This window comes from Papaver somniferum, chromosome 8 (genome assembly GCF_003573695.1).
Source record: "Papaver somniferum cultivar HN1 chromosome 8, ASM357369v1, whole genome shotgun sequence".
NCBI lineage: Eukaryota > Viridiplantae > Streptophyta > Magnoliopsida > Ranunculales > Papaveraceae > Papaver > Papaver somniferum.
Window position 1 is genome coordinate 161,545,034 of NC_039365.1, and position 17,371 is coordinate 161,562,404.

Sequence of the window (17,371 nt, forward strand, 5' to 3'; positions counted from 1 at the left end):
TAAAGTTCATAATTAGGAAATTGAGTATTCCATTCTATATTGGCTACAACTCTATCTATTCTTTCTTGGATATTCTGAGATCCCTCTCTATGGTTATTCCAAGTATATTCATAACCTTTGAATCATATGTCTAGTAAACCTGCCTTGTTCAAGATATTTTGGTAGTACCTACAATCAGATTTGTTGAAAGGTAATCCTCCACTTTTGTCTTCTTGACTGAAGATCATATTCAGATCACCTAATAAAACCCAAGGCATTGAGTTCATTTCTAATTGTGTAGCTATGTCTGAGAGGAAATCCCATGCTATCTTTCTATTATTAGGATATGGGCTACCATAGAAACATGTAAGAAGTCATTTCTTAGATTCAGAATTAGTTTGTACTAGTATATTTATCATATTAGTATTCCACTGCATTATCTCGAAATAAAATCCATCCACCCAAGATAAGGCAAGACCTCCTGCTATTCCTATTGGGTTTATTATATGAGTATTAGGATATTCCTTTAGCAGACCTTTAATTACATTGACTTGATTTCAGAGATGAATAAAATTTCTGGTTTATCTCTATTGATTAATTGATTAAGGTGATTTTGAGTGAAAGGATTACTACATCCTTGCACATTCCAAGCTATGATTTTCATATTTGTTATAGGTATCCTAATAGTTCGGAGCCAATAAGAGTAAAGAGAGACTATGGACAAGTAAATTGCAATTATAGTAAAAATCTAGAATTGGGCAGCAAGAACGATTGACAACAAGTAATTGAATGCAAATTAAAGTAGTCAGCAAGCCAGATGTGATAACTTATCAGGAATTAATTCAAGAAATATAAGAAACTGGGGTTAACTGAAATTCGACAGCTTTCGCAAATGGGGAATCCAAATTGAAGAGCACTGGCAAGTATTCATCCTCTATCGGTTTCAACTCCTTAATGTTAGAGCCGTATTGATCAATTTGAAGCAGTTTATCCAAATCCGAAAACAGAATATTCAAGCCCTCCGAAGAAGAAGAAGAGAGGAATTCAGGGATAGCAATGTTAAAAGCAGACTTAGGCGGCGATCTTGGAGAAGCAGGCGAGGAATGCACAGAAATATGATTTGAACTAGAATGAGATGCATGCAACGGTGAACAAGCAGATTTCACAGAAGCAGGGGAAGATAAATTTTCTAGAGCATCTTCAAAAGAAGAGGAAAAATACAGTCTTCTATTAACTAACCTAGGATCATTTTATGAGAGTAGAACCGGTCCGCAAGTTGGAACCAAAGAAAGAATCTGTTCCTGGACTAGCTCATCTTCCATTGGTTCCATTGAGTTGATGACTCGATGAGTTTCCGAGTTACCCGAGTCAAACGCTTCCGATAGCGATTCATCTAAAGGTATATAATTTTCAGGGATATTAAAGGGGTATGTTCTCTTTCCTAAGATAGAATTAACGGCTAGAGGAATTTCCTCATCATAAGTAACAGGTCCTAAGACTTCGTAGGATTGATTTTGGGCTTGAGACGAAGAAGCTATATCTCTCCTTACTGGATATTCTTCATGGAATAACTCATATAATGTCTCCCTATTCCCAGGGATATCTAGAAATTTTTCCACCGATTCCATATTTCCATGTGCATCCACATTATCTTTAGGATTCCAAATTTGCATGGGGGTGTTATCAAGCCAGTAGATATCATCTCCTGGAGAGGGAGAATGCATAGAGATATCATAGATATCTTCAAGAGTTCTATTTTGCAGGATAACACATTGGTTAAGCTTATGACCAAAACGAGCACAATGAGAACAAAATTTGGAAGGAAGGTTGTGGTATGTAAATACTAGTTCTCTCACAGGGTGACGATATACCTTGACTAATGACTTTAAGGCAAAAGGTTTCTCAATATTAACCCAAACAAGAACTCTAGGTTCACAATCAAAATGACTTGTACCATTGCAAACCTGACTAACCACCCCTACTTTGCTTGCTATCAAGCCTAACCTTTCTCCAATTCGGTGTTCCCTACCGCAGTTAGAAATACTAGCCCAAAGAGGAATCTCTTTTACTACGTCTGTGGAGATTTGAATTCTTTGAGAAGCAGAAGTATCATAAAGAACATTTCCATATGGATACCAAGGACCATTTAATGCAATCCATTTTAGGTCTTCAGCCGACCGAAAGGTGATTATAAACAGGTTTCGATCAGTTTCTCTGATTTGAAAGAATATATTATTACCCCAAAAATGATGCAACACACTCCTAATGTCTTCTACTGCGTAAGTATCAGTTGAAAAAAGTCTAGATAAAATGCTATTTTCTTTAATGTCGTAGTCTCTCATTAATGCCGGAGTTAATGGAAGAATACCTACATTAGTGTAATTGGCATAACGTTGTGCTACCGACAAACCACTGAGGTGCTTATATAAGTTATAACTACTCATGATGATCAAGATGAGAGAAACATATGATGAAATCAACTTGAATTAATGAGATAAGAGCAGAAGGGAGAAGGAAAAACCCAGGAAGAATTAAAGAAGAATATAGAAAGAGACGAATAAAGGAACAAAGGATAGAAGCAAAACCACGGCAGATAGAAAGGTTATTTAATGCATATTCCTACACTATTTCTCGAAATACTAACCTTAAAAAACCAAACAAATCTTTTGACATTTAAAACTCAGCCAATAGAAACTCGACAACCAGATTTGGGGTAAAGGGAGAAGGAACAATAGCAGGCCTTAAATACTATAGCAGAGATATATGAAAAGAAAAACTTCGCCTCGGCATCAGAAGGTAAACCACACGATACGATAACAAATTCAGAGAACTAAATGCATTCAGTCGGTTATGCAGAGATTCATGACTAATCTTTCAAAAGACTATATGTCTATAAGTCTAACTATGGAAGCAATAAAGGCATGCAAAGAAAAAAAGAGACAGGACTAAAAGGAAGGCAGACTAGGTTTAAAACCTAGTATAGGGAAATCTATCAAAGGATATGCATGAACCGATTAAATATAGGAAAGCACAGAGAATGAATAATATACTCGGGTGAACAACACAAGAAGATAAGCCATCTGAACTTCAGCAAATCTCAAACGTAAAGAAAAGGATAATGATATAAATGCTCCATTACCATTAATGGAGAGCAAGGTATAAATAGCCGTACTACTAAGCACCATCACCCATAGAGAAAAAAAGAAAGAAGAATTCTAAAAATCAGAAATCAGAAGAGAGGAAATGGCTTGTAATCATTTTAGGATTCCCAAAGCTGTACGAATTTCATCTACTAAGGTTATACGATGCAAGGAAGGACAACTTCATAGGATCCAATACTTTCGATGTAGCACATGTCATCGAGAGACCTTCATGTATCCTTCCCAGGCTCAAAGGTTGGCCCTGTGCAATTTGAGCGATGAAGAGAAGGAAAGATTGGGAGTTCAGGCAATAAGGGATTTACATATCAGGCTAACCACCGGAGTACCCCTAACTTCTTCCTATTTCCTAACTGAATATCCCCCCGGCATGAACTATGCTTACGTCCATGAGAAGTATTCCATTTATCAGCAAGAAAGAGCCGGAGGGGTAATAGACATATAGGATTCCGAAGAAGAAGAAGAAGAATGAGACATGAAAGAAAGAAGAGAAAAGAATCGGAAAGAACATGAAGTCCTGCAATCTCCATCTAAGTTATCCCTTTACTAGTGTATGACCCGTTGTTTTTCAAAGTTTCCTTTCCTTAAACAAAGTATGGTTAAGCTTTTTAGGCTAATTAGTATGTTACGTGAAACTATATTCTGAATTTAAGTTTGCAGTCTAATTATGAAATTCAGGTTGAATTTATTTTTCATGGTACACATGCTCGCATTTCGTCCCCAAAGAAGATCAATCAGAATTAAGAAATTGATGAAATTTAATCCAGAGATGCAAATATCTAATTTCTATATGAATGCATTAATGCCCACCCAACAAGACCACCATATAAAGAATCACAGAACAAGGGAGAAGAAAAAACCAGACCAAAAGTTTCGGATTCTACTGGGTGAAAAAGGCCAAAGGAAACATTAGTAGTGGAGGATAAAGTATGTGCCCCCTTCTTGGATCCCCATCTGGTTCAGGGTCGAATTCCAGATAGGAAGACTATTCAATCTTCATGGATCCAGGAGGAAAAATTGAAGAATAGGATGAAGAAAGAGCCGTTAGAAAGAGAGAGAAAAAAGTTTGAAAATAGTAAAGGTATACTGCAAATCATTAAACAAACAAAAATTTGTAAACCATCAAAAATCCGCATAAGTTAGCTAACTTCCCATGGCTTTGTATAAAATATGTCAAACCAAATATCCCAAACCCTAGCTCGTAACTAAGGCATTCAACTCAAAACTCCATTTATTACTTTTATAAGGGAATGGCCTACGTTTAACTAGGTTACTCACGAAGATCACCTACGTCGAATTTGGAATGGATTTCAACATCATAACATTCATCTTAGGTAGGATAAAGGTGGTATAGAAAATCAAGATTGATTGAGAAAAAAATACTTAAATTCACCCTAGACCCAGTTTTCCCTCTGGTAAAAGTGGTTTTTTCCCTAACAATTATCTTTAATATGGCAAAATAACTTTCCCAGAGTTTTAATATGGTAGATGCATCAACATGCTCACATGTATGACTAATATACGAGGGTCACACCCCTGATTTGGCAGTGGTTTGCCAAATTAAATATAAGGTTCGTCTAGGAATTGAACCAAAGAACCTAGCCAAATCTATAACCTTTTTATGACAAGTTTTACTTGTCAGTTTAGCTGGGAAGTCATCCAAAAATATGGTGACCATGACACTATTCTGAGGTATATTTTTGACGTATTTCAAACTTGAAGAAGCACCGACACGGAAAGACTTTAAAGACTTAACTTCAAGAGTGTTATATAAGAAAATTCTGATGACGTTATGAAGATACCTTTTTACACCACTTTGGAAGTTTTTGGGGAAGAACGGAAACATAAGGATCAAATTTAGGATTTCAGAGCGATTTCGTTATCGTATCAATTTCTCTTTGATTTTCTCTATTGTATATCATGTTTTTACTATATCTGTGAGTAGCTAAGCACCCATTCGATTTAGGGTGAATTTTGAATTTTAAGCATGATTAGAATGATTATATGAAATTATTTTTAGCTTTTCGCTTGACTAATCATTTGCTTTTACGATAAAGAATGTATATGATTAATTGATAGGTTATTTAGTTAGGCAACAAAATTGATTCATTGATTAACCTAATACTAGTTGAGGGTTTTAATATACGTGTAATAGTCGAACAACCTTACGCACGATTTGAAAATGTTGGACCTTGTAAGGGAGGCAGACCAATCTTATGAGTTTGATGTTAGGATCAACCTAATTCACAAAGTCGAAAGCATTCAACTAGGTTTCACCCTGGGAGCTTATTCTTGGTGGCTTGGAAGAGAAGAACCTGATAGTCGAATGCTTTGATATCTAGTGACGTTAGGAACTTAGGAGATATCAGAGCTTATGGTCATCTTACAATTAGTGATAATCCTTGATTAATTAAAAAAAAATTGATATACGAATTTGACTATTATTTAATACCATCGAAGGATTCTTTCATCATACCTCTCTATTTCTTTCAAATTAATCATCTTCAATTGCTTTGTTTCTTTAATTAAACCTACTACCTTTTTTGGTTATTTAAAACATCTAAAACTCACTGTTCATCGGAATGAATCTTACTTCGATTCTATACTAGTTATTAAGTAGAAATTAAACTAAGTGAACTAATTTTCTAGGGTTAAGACATTCATCAATTTACAATTTATTATGGAGATATAACCAATCTGAGACCATTATGTTTCTCATGACATTCCTTTGTATTTAATACGCCCCGTTTGGAAAGAGTTATCATGTAATACCCCGATATTCGACAGTGGTTGGCCGAATGAAATATCAGTAATGGTTTGACCTTTCCTAACACCGATGTCTTTTTAGTAAAATTGGCTCCGGAGTTGATAGAAAACTCCGCAGTTAAGCGTGCTCGGGCGGGAGCAATCCAGGGATGGGTGACCATCCGGGAAGTTGCTGCTGGATTACCCAACGACGCCCATTGAAAACTCTACATTGTCGGATAACCGTAGTGGTTAAGTGGGTATAGAATGGTATTAGAGCCGACGACAGGTCACATGCCGGGGGTGGGAAGGTACGCCGGACGGGGTTGGACCAGGTGCTTCTCATGAGGGGAAGGGAATGTCAGATATCTGGGCTTGTGAATATATTCTAGAGCCGAGGACGACTCCATACACCAAGGACTTTTCAGCACAATTGGCTCCAGAGTTGGTAGAAAACTCTGTAGTTAAGCGTGTTCAGGCGGGAGCGATCCAGTGATGGGTGACCATCCGGGAAGTTGCTGCTGGATTACCGCAGCGATGCCCGTTGAAAACCCCACACTGCCAGATAACCACAGTGGTTAAGTGGTAACAATATCAATGGAGGGATGGGTCATTACATATCACCCATGTTGAATCCCTATATAATGGTAATTTCAATTCTCGCCTTGGGTTTCATGTGTAGTTTGAGCATTTTTTTTGAATCCTGTGAATATCGAAAGGTGTATTTACTACTCCCTCCGTCTCACCAAAAATGACATATTCATTTTAAATTTGTATCCCTCCAAACTTGGTCTTTATCATTAGATAACCATATTTCTTAAACTACTCTTTTAATTCATTATTCTTATTAAATCTTAGTATAAGAAATATGTATAATATAACAGTCATGTTTATTTTCGTTATGTATGTGTTTTAAAATGCTTTTGATGATATAAAGTTTACAAATATCAGTGACATAGTTCGAGTGATATGTTATTTCTAAATTTTACTATTTGTTATCCATAAGGATATAATTGCGGGAAACACCTAAAACTATGCGCCCTCTCCTCCTTACCTTAAGAATTGTATAAACCTTAAATAGGTCAACTTTGGTGGGACGAAATGAGTATTTATTAAGAAGATTAAAGAAACTATCTCGTCCAGAGAAGTCCGCATTTGCTGTTTCAAACGGATTCATGAGTATAAGTTATGCTAGCTTAAAGTGTTTGATAAATATTCCTTATATTCTTTAGTTCATAATATCTTCCCATCGTCTTAATTCTTAATGAAAGTTGTACTTGATTGATGATAAGTCCATAATTACTCTACTTTTGTTATAAATTACATGCTTGTATTTGTTACATTTCTTGTATATTACCTTGTATTACTCTTGTTTTCTTTTGTTTGTCTTATTTAGGTAGAATCATCCAAAATGAGCAAAAAGAGTGCTGAAACAAACATAAAAGTGAGTGTGGACTAAGGACCAAGAGAAACTCGACCAAATTCAGAAGTATTCAACTCTATGTTGTATAGAATGAAGATACGAAAAGAACCAAAAAATAATGAGGTCATTCTGAGTTCGTATGAGGATTTTATGGGCAAAACAGTTTGGGGATCAAGTAGGAACTGATCCCTACCTACTTCGGGATATAGGATAGGACCGATCCCCACGTCCAAAAAGTGACAAAAATAAATTTTTGAAAACTTAGTTCAAAAGTATTCCTAAACCCTAATATTCTTAGGGATATTTAAGAAGACTTTCCAATACTTTTCAAGAATATTTGAACAAAGGTTTCATCAAGGTTCTGAAGTGGAGACAAGAAGACAAGGACTGAAAGCTAGGGTTATAGATTTCTTCCATCATCATATCTATTTCTCTTTGATTATCCCATATGTATATCATGGGTTTTACTAAATCCATAAGTATCTAAACTCCTATTTGAATGAGGATGAATTCTAAGTTCTTCACTTGATTTGATTTAATATACTCCCTACGTTTTTGAAAAAGAGATACTATCAATTTGGCTTATTTTGAAAAACTGATAATATCTGTTTTTAAAAAACGGAGGCAGTATGAATTTATTTTGGTTTCATCATATGATTATCGTTTTTTCTACTATGATGAATATTTATGGTTGATTTATTGATTGCTTTAAGCCGGATAAACTGATCCCTTGATTAATCTTTTGTTATTAAAGGGTTAGAATATCCGGTACTGTTGAATAAATCTTACACAAGTAGAAAACGTGAAACCTTGCAAAGGGATTCTGTAGAGCAATCGCATATAGAGACAACACTAGAAAGTCGACTTTGCACTAAGAGTCTAACTACTAGGATTAACCTAAATTCATAAAATATAAAGCATTCGACCGAATTTCACTTGGAGTGTGCTACTTCTAGGTGGTTTATACGAATAGAATCTGGTATTCGATTGCTTCGGTATTCAGTAACATAAGAAATTTTGGGATAACAATGCGCTAGATGCTATCTACAGTTAGTGATAATCTATGATTTATGACGAATAGATGAATATATTATTTCAATGATTTTTTAGTAACAAAGAAGGATTCCTCAATCATATCTCTCGTCTTTGATTACATATTTATTTATTGCTTTGTTATTTACTCTGCTTTTCAACCTACAAATAATACCCCCCATTTGTGAAATTTGACAACTAAAAACTCCATGGTCTTCGTGGTAGCGATCCTTGCTTCCATTATATTATCAGTTAATTGTGTGCAAATGATTTAATTTGTTTCACTCACGACACGCATCAATCGATTAATCCGAAAAGAAAACCAGGAAAAATTTACAGGTTTTAGTTTGATACTTGCTACAAGTTGAGTACAAGAACATGACCAAATTGAGGAAAGGTATGATACAGGTTACATGTGGGGTATGTTATAAAGTTATTTTACTCACAATATTAAACGGTAGTGTTAAGGGTACGATTTCTCCTTTCATGTTTGTTCCTTATTGGATAGTGTTTATTTGTGCATCTCCCTCCCTCTAGTTACACCTTAATATAAGTATTTACCGGTATCTTTTATCATTCGACCATTTTAAAAGGAAATTATGCCATAAGGTTACTAAAAAAGCCAAAACTAATAATTATTATGCATCTAGGGGAAATCCCCGATTAAACCTAAAAGACTAAACTTTGCTGATTCTATCTCATTTAAAACATTTTTGTTGAATTTTTACTCTTATATCTCAACCTATTGATACTTATTTTCTTAAAATTTTGAGTGAATTTATTAACATACCAACTTATTCTAAAATCGTAAAATGAGTTATGATTTAGACATACTTAAGAGTCAAGTCGTTGATCAATTAGGATAGTTAAAGATGGTTAAGATAATACGCTCATAAGCGCTAACCAACGACCAACCGTGTGTCTCAATCATTCACTTTTAAAGTGTATGGGAGGGTACGAAGTTACTTCGTAGATAAATTTTCAATCATGACGCAGATTTTATTATAGAATTGACCGCTTTAGCTTAGAGAACTCGTAGTTAAATTACAATATAAAAAGGTCTTATAATCAAACGAACTGTGAAGAATATTAGAAAAAATTGAAAAAAAAGTAATAATTATGAAGATGAAGATGGTTGAAACAAAGTGAAAATTATCTCTTATTTGATAGTTATAACTTTAGTTTTGTTGGGTGAAAACAGTGAACAAGGTTACCCATCAATTTTAACATATATACTCGCGATTTTAAGCGATCACTCTGTTCCTATCCTTAAAGAAACAAATGTTTGTATCTTATACTTAAAACAACAACCGTCCGTATATTTTTCCAATACTTTATTGACAGCTTCATTTCCTAGATATTTATAATTTCCTATTAAATCTTATATTCAGTGCCAAAACCTCGTGGTTTTAGAGAGAATTGTCGTAGAAAAAACTAATTGTTGTAAAAAAAAATTGGCCTCAAATTTCCTAATAATTGTTTTTTTTTATTGGGTTGTATAATGTTCTCATAAGTCATAACTATCATTACAAGAAAATAAATTGAATTCATTTTTTTTTCGTTTGCTCAATTCATAATCTATTTATTTTTAATTCCCCAAACATCTACTTATGCCTTGTAAGTTCTAACATTTAAGACACACTATTCGTTCTTGATATCCGTCGGTAGATATTTATATATGGATCAACATGTTGTTATCTTGTTGACATTCACAAATAATTCAATTATCATTTAGTTGACACAAAATTTCTATGATAAACCGAGGTTTCACAAAATAGTGCCCATACTAGCCGAGTGCAAATGTTCAGTTCATAGCCGAACAACCAAACAAAACTATTTTTCACACTTCACCTCTGGTAAATTCTAGGGCTTTATCTAGAACCTACCACTTCGGCAAACCACTAGTTATTTCAAGTAAGATATTATCACCTTTAGGTAATACACATGATTTGGTGACAAATGTTTTGCTTAAAGTTTTCATTTGAGATTTTGACTTCTATTGATTCTTAGGTAAATTGGGTTTTCTTTCTAATTAAACTTTTCACTTGTCTATTACTTGGTGTTTCAAATTCAAAAAGCTGACCAAGGTAAACAACCGCAAGATATGAACATGTTCTGATAACTTCTTTTTTATACGCTAGATACAGCTAGCCACTAAATAACCATCCTCCTATAAATAGTTTTACCCGACAAATTTTCTCTCAAAAACCTCATTATTGTATCAAGTGGATAGTACAACCATATTCCTTCAAGTTCTTCTCTCAAAAACCTCATTATTGTTCTTCAAACTATTAATGTCTGCAAAAAGACGATGCATTCTCCATGGGGATCTGAAGTCACCTTCGCATGACTGGATGGTAAAAGTCGAGTCACTTTCAACTTCCAACCTCTGAATTCCCAAGTCCGCAACAACCTTGACATCATCTCGAACAGCTCACATCCCAGCTTCATTATTTAGATATAATTATTGTAGCAACCCTAAAACTAACCATCAGCGGCCCGAATGACTTCCGCAATGCCTGCAGAAACACCACCATCCAAAGCCTCATTAGTGTTGAGTTTGCAGTAACCTATATTAGGAAAAGTTCAAGGGACCTGTATCTATTGATAGAATTTACTAGCCTTTTTTCATCTTGCAAATCACAATAGTACTCTCTAGCATTTCTCAATGTTATAGATAGAGTTATGTAAGCATGAAATTCTTTTCCCTCAAAGAGAAACTTGTTTCTGCCAAGCCAAATATTCCAAAATAATATGAAAAAATAAAGCACCTATATACACCACCAATACACCCATTAGCAGAATATAGATTTAAAAGTAGGTGGATTTATGTCATCGGGGATAAGGTTGAAACTTGTTCGCTCATTACACTTTATTCAAATAGACTAAGTATATTAGCAAGCAAAAATAAGTGATAAATGGTTTCAAAATCCTGGTCACAAAGGTAGCACCCAGAATGATTACATAGTTCTTTCTTGTACCAAAATTCATTAAGTTTAAGTTTTTTGTGGCACTGCTGTCATAAAAAACAAATTGATTTGAAAATAACACTTACGCTTTCGTAAGTACTTTTAATCCTTATTACCCTCTGGATAACCGAGTTTTTAGAAATAATATGGAGATAAGAATCTCTATTGTTACATCCCCCATTTACTGGCAGATCACACGGGTTTATCACTAACATTCTCATCACTAGGTACATGAATATACTCAATATGATCACCAATGTTATCGGATACTAAATGTTTAATGCTACTAAGATTCCACTCCCTAGTATTCTCATCAATAATGTCAAAAACTCTCGTATTAGAGACACACAGACCATTAAGATCAATGATTGCATAAATTGGTAACTTATTTAGAGTTGCATAGGAACCGGCACGGGACCGGAAAATTATACCAGAACTGACAAACCTGGACCGGAAATTAAAAGGTACAAATAACCAATTTTTAGAACCGGTATATCAATGGTCAAGGTACCGATTAGTAGATTCTTGTTTTTAGACCGGACTGAAATACATGTTCATTTAAAGCGAATCTCGATCTCGCAGACTTCAGTCTTCGTTCTTTCCTTCTCCATCTTCTCATTTCCACAGTGGCGTCGCCACCACTATTATCTGAATACCACCACCACCAGTACCTTTTATCGCCCCAAATTACGTTGACTTGTTTGATCGTAACAACCAAAGCAATACCACGAATTCTAGCAATGACAACAACATTAACGATTTGATTCCTCTGTTGATTCATTCCTCCAGAAACACGAACTAGTAAATACTTTGTCCAATCTATTACAACTTCAATACTAGATCTTTTATACTATCTTGTGAAATCCAAACATCGATGATAACCTAAACGACCATGTTGTTTCCTAAACATTTTATTTTCATCAACAATATCATCTTCTTGATCAATTTGATCAATAGATGAAACTAAATATGAGTTCTGATAAATAATAATGATTTTAGATGATGTGAATTGAGAATGAGAACATGGGTTTGGTGAGAACGAAACTAAATAAGTATCGAGATTTAGACACATCATTAACATTCCAAGGAAGGATAAAAAAGAATAAAAGAAAAAAAACAATTTCTACTACTAATACTAGTAAAAAATCCGGTCGAGTATTTAGATGATTTTTTAGGATATAATAATAAAGTTTGTAATGAATGAAATTGAACTTATGACTTGAGACATAACTAATGTATAATATAACTTAGAATTGTTGCTGAAGTTCTTTAGTTTGGCTGTTTTAAACCTTCCAATAAGGTTTCTCTATAGTAGACTTATAGGTAACAGGTAAAAAATTGGAATGGGACAGGTCATACAGGAACAAGCACATGTAACCAAAACTGGAACTGTCCAGTAGGAGGTACATGTACTCGATTTGAAGAAAACCGGATTGTACCGTCCTTTATGAATCCCTACTCATTGACCCACAAATCATTCCATAGATCAACATTACTACCATTACCAATGCTCCAACTCAAACAATCCTTGATGGCATTTCTCCACTTAATTATACTCTTCCAACTAGTTGAGCTCCTATTACTGGCCTCACAAGTCCAGAATTCATTTTTTTTTATCCACATACTTAACATGTAATGACCTAGAAACATGAGAAAGGGGATTATCAAAAAAAATCCAGCCTATTTTAACTAATAAAGAGAGATTATTGGTTTCTAAATACCTTAACCAATAGGTCTGCAGACAGTCCTCCAGTTAACCTTATACATCTTAGAGCTATCCTTGTCACCATATTCCTCATGTACTTGTTAAGCTTATTGATTAGGCTATTAGATAAATTCAAAACATACATAACATGTTTAGTCACAGGATCAATAAAAAATCTTACTAAGTAGTTCAACCAACAATATTAAGTTTCCTAGACTCCCAACCTTGTAATCTATTCTCAATCTTTTCATCCAAAAATAAGAATAAATCTTCCCCATTGGAAAGGAACTCCCAAATATCTACCCAGTTCTCTAGCAACCTGAACATTGACGGCTTTGGGCATACCATTAGTGACTACCCAAATTAATATAATTAATCAAGGTAGGTTTGGACTCACTAACCATTTGGTCAGACCACTTACTAAAAATGTCCAATTTTTTTTTGAGATTGTATGCATTTTTATAACCAGGCGTTTTTAGGGGAAAACCCAAAAGAATTATGGGCGACTAATAAAACAAAATAGGGTCACCCAAACCTAAAATGAATACACCCATTATCTCCCATTTTTCATAATGAGTAATCCACTCTTTATAATAGGTAGATAAGTTTACAATCGGGAGAAATTTCTTACATGGAGGAAAATTATTTGAGTTTTAAGGTTTTAGAGTAGAAGAAGAAGAAAAAAAATGTGGGAGAAAACTAGGTTTACCTAAAATCAATAACAAAAGTGGATGAATATGAAGAAGAAGGCGTGAAACATCATGAAGAATATCATGTTGAAGGTTTAATAATGATCAGAGAGGCGATTGAATGCATTCAACTCCATTAACGTCCCAGAATCGGTAGATAATATAATACTTTATCTACCGATTATACTCTTTTATTCCAAAAGGGAAGAACAAACGGTAGATAAGTGATGTTCATTATCTAGCGATTGTGATAGTCGCCCCAAATATAATTTTCTCAAAACTAATGGAATTTTGAATTTCTCTATTTTCACAATCGGTAGATAAGTGATGTTCATTATCTACCGATTGTACAATCGGTAAATAAGTGATGTTCTTTATCTACCGATTGTACAGTCGGTAGATAAGTAATGTTCTTTATCTACCGATTGTACATTCGGTAGATAAGTGATGTTCTTTATAACTGATTGTGATAGTCTCCCAAAATCTAATTTTCTCAAAACTAATGGGATTTTGAATTTCTCTATTTTCAGAATCAGTAGATAAGTGATGTTCATTATATAACGATTGTGATAGTCACCCAAAATATAATTTTCTCAAGACTAATGGAATTTTGAATTTCTCTATTTTTCATAATTGGTAGATAAGTGATGTTCATTATCTACCGATTGTGATAGTCGCCCCAAATATAATTTTCTCAAAACTAATGGACTTTTGAATTTCTCTATTCTCACAATCGGTAGATAAGTGATGTTCATTATCTACTGATTGTGATAGTCGCCCCAAATATAATTTTCTCAAAAGTAATGGAATTTTGAATTTTCATATTTTCACAATCGGTAGATAAACGATGTTCATTATCTACCAATTGTGATAGTCGCCTCAAATATAATTTTATCAAAAGTAGTGGAATTTTGAATTTCTCTATTTTCACAATCGGTAGATAAATGATGTTCATTCTCCAATGATTGTGCTTAATTTTTAGTACAGAAAAATTAATTTTTTTGTCTCAACAATAATCGGTAGATAACAATGTATTTTACCTACCGATTATGGTTAAGAACATCAACCATAATCGGTAGGTAAAATACATTGTTATCTACCGATTATTGTTGAGACAAAAAATTCAATTTTTCTGTACTAAAATTTAAGCACAATCAGTAGATAATGAACATCACTTATCTACCGATTGTGAAAATAGAGAAATTCAAAATTCCATTACTTTTGATAAAATTATATTTGAGGCGACTATCACAATCGGTAGATAATGAACATCTACCGAATGTACAATCTGCACAAAAAATACATTTCTTAAGAACATCAACCATAATCGGTTGTTTAAATCTACTTTAAACCTACCAATTATGTTTCAGCAACTGTAAATCCTAGAAAAATTGCCGATCAAATCCTAATTTTGGATCACAATTTCTACCATCTACCAGTTTTGTTTGTTTAACTCGATTTTTTTTTTAATTTTTTGCTGTTCTAAATTTCAACTTTAAGGTTAATGATTTTGGGTTTTAATTTTAAACAATCAAATCGTAAAATTTGTTTGATCGATGATCTTTGGTTTCAATACTAAACCAATGCCGAAGAAGAACACACTTATAATCAATTGTTAAAACCAACACTAAACTACTGATTGTAAAAGGGAATTTATTGGACGACAAAAGGGAGTCCCTATGTGATGAAAAAACAATATTGTCTGTCACAACAAATGTGCAGAGAAATTGAAATTGGTTTTTGGATTTTGGATTTTGCAATCTCATCAAATTTACTTTCAAATTGAGATAATCAACAAAATTGATTACGAATTTCATTCAAGTCTTATCAAAGAAAAAGAATAACAGTTTTTTAAGATATCCATTACATCCATCAGAATTGATCAATCAGAAAATCAAAATCATTTTTCCAATTTTCCTATTTTTGTTAAATCAATCATATTTTGATAATTAAGAAAACTAGACTTCATTCATTTTCAAAACCCACATTTCACTACACGAAATCAGGGAATTTGTAACGTTGAAAAAATGTTAGTATCTATATATTGTAACGTCACAAAAACGTTGGAAATGTGCCGTCATTTTCTCAACGGTTCATTTAGTTACAATAAAATTTATTAAATAACGGTTTCAATCGTTGGAATAAATACACCAACGGTTATCTAGTCAGCACAAGATTTATCTGATGTCATTTTATTGTAACAGATAGACGTTATTGTGCGGATCGTAACGGTTGTTCTGTAATAGTTCGGTGTAACATATACTGTATCGGCGACTTTCTGTGTAACAGTTGACTTATTTCCGCATGTCATTCCTTGTAACAGATACAACAACGATTTTAATCATTGTTTAGTTGATTGTAACAGATTATCTTTAACAGTTATTGTAACGATTCAGAACCGTGATAGCTAAGTGTAACGGATGCCGGACGACACGTGTCAATGTCTTCTAACGTTTAAAGTAACGTCTTCAAAGGTTGATGATTGATTATAACATTTCGGATATAACAGCTGACTGTAACGATTCGACTCGTAACAGTTGACTGTGACGTTTGTCGTCTGCCACGTGTATATCGGTTGTAACATATAGACTAATGGCTTTAGACGTTGACAATTCATTGTAACAGTATTGAATTCGCCAGGTGTGCTAATTACTAACAGATATTATAACGTTGATTTGACGTTGGTGAAAAAAATAGTTTTAAAAAAAAACGTTTTTTTACTGTTATAAATAAGCTCCCATAATTGGACCCAGCAATGTAATCCATTTATGAAGCTGCAATACAATTAGTTTATAAAGCTACATTGAAATTCATTTCTGAACCTGCAATATTGAATCTGAAACCCATAATTCATTTCTCATTCCACAGTACATACATTATTATTCTAGCAGCATAAGGAATTCATTCATTCACAAATCCATACAACAACCAATTGAACCAAGGTTTGTCTCCTAATTCATTCAATATGCGAGTATATACAATTGTCATACTTACATTGAAAGAACTGCTTTATCCTAAAAAAAACATGGTTCCCTATATGATTATAATCAAATGACCAGAGTTGCGTTTTTTATCAGTTTCTAAATATAAAAGTGTTGTTCTGCTTATACCTTGGCTGAAGAAAAAAAGTTGTTATCAGCCAAAAGAAGTCGTCCTTTGACATCAGAGTAGCCTTAACCAGCTCATGGCATCAGCTATTGCCATCAACTCCAGTATCCTGACAAAACAACAAAAATGAAACAGAAACTCAAATTAGAAACAACTCTCGTAGGAGAGAAAGATTCATTCGGTAATTTCATAAATTCACTTACATGTTCATTATCATTTTGCAATACATGCATTCTCATTATAGACCAACCAATTGAACCAAGATTTATCTCATCATTTATTCAGATACCTAAGTATATGTGAGTGAAACAACTGCTTGAGGCAAAAAAACATACATGGTTCCCTATGTTATAAGAAAATGACAAGGTTGTGTGTTTTAGCAGTTTCTAATATAAGCAAGTTTCTAATGCATACATTCTCACTGTTTTTATATGAACATGGCAACCTAAGCATTAAAAGTTTATATTTAACAGACTTGTCACTGGGAATTTATATACATGGTTTCATATGTTAAATTAAGATGACAACAAACAATGCACTGATATAGCAATACTTTACTCACC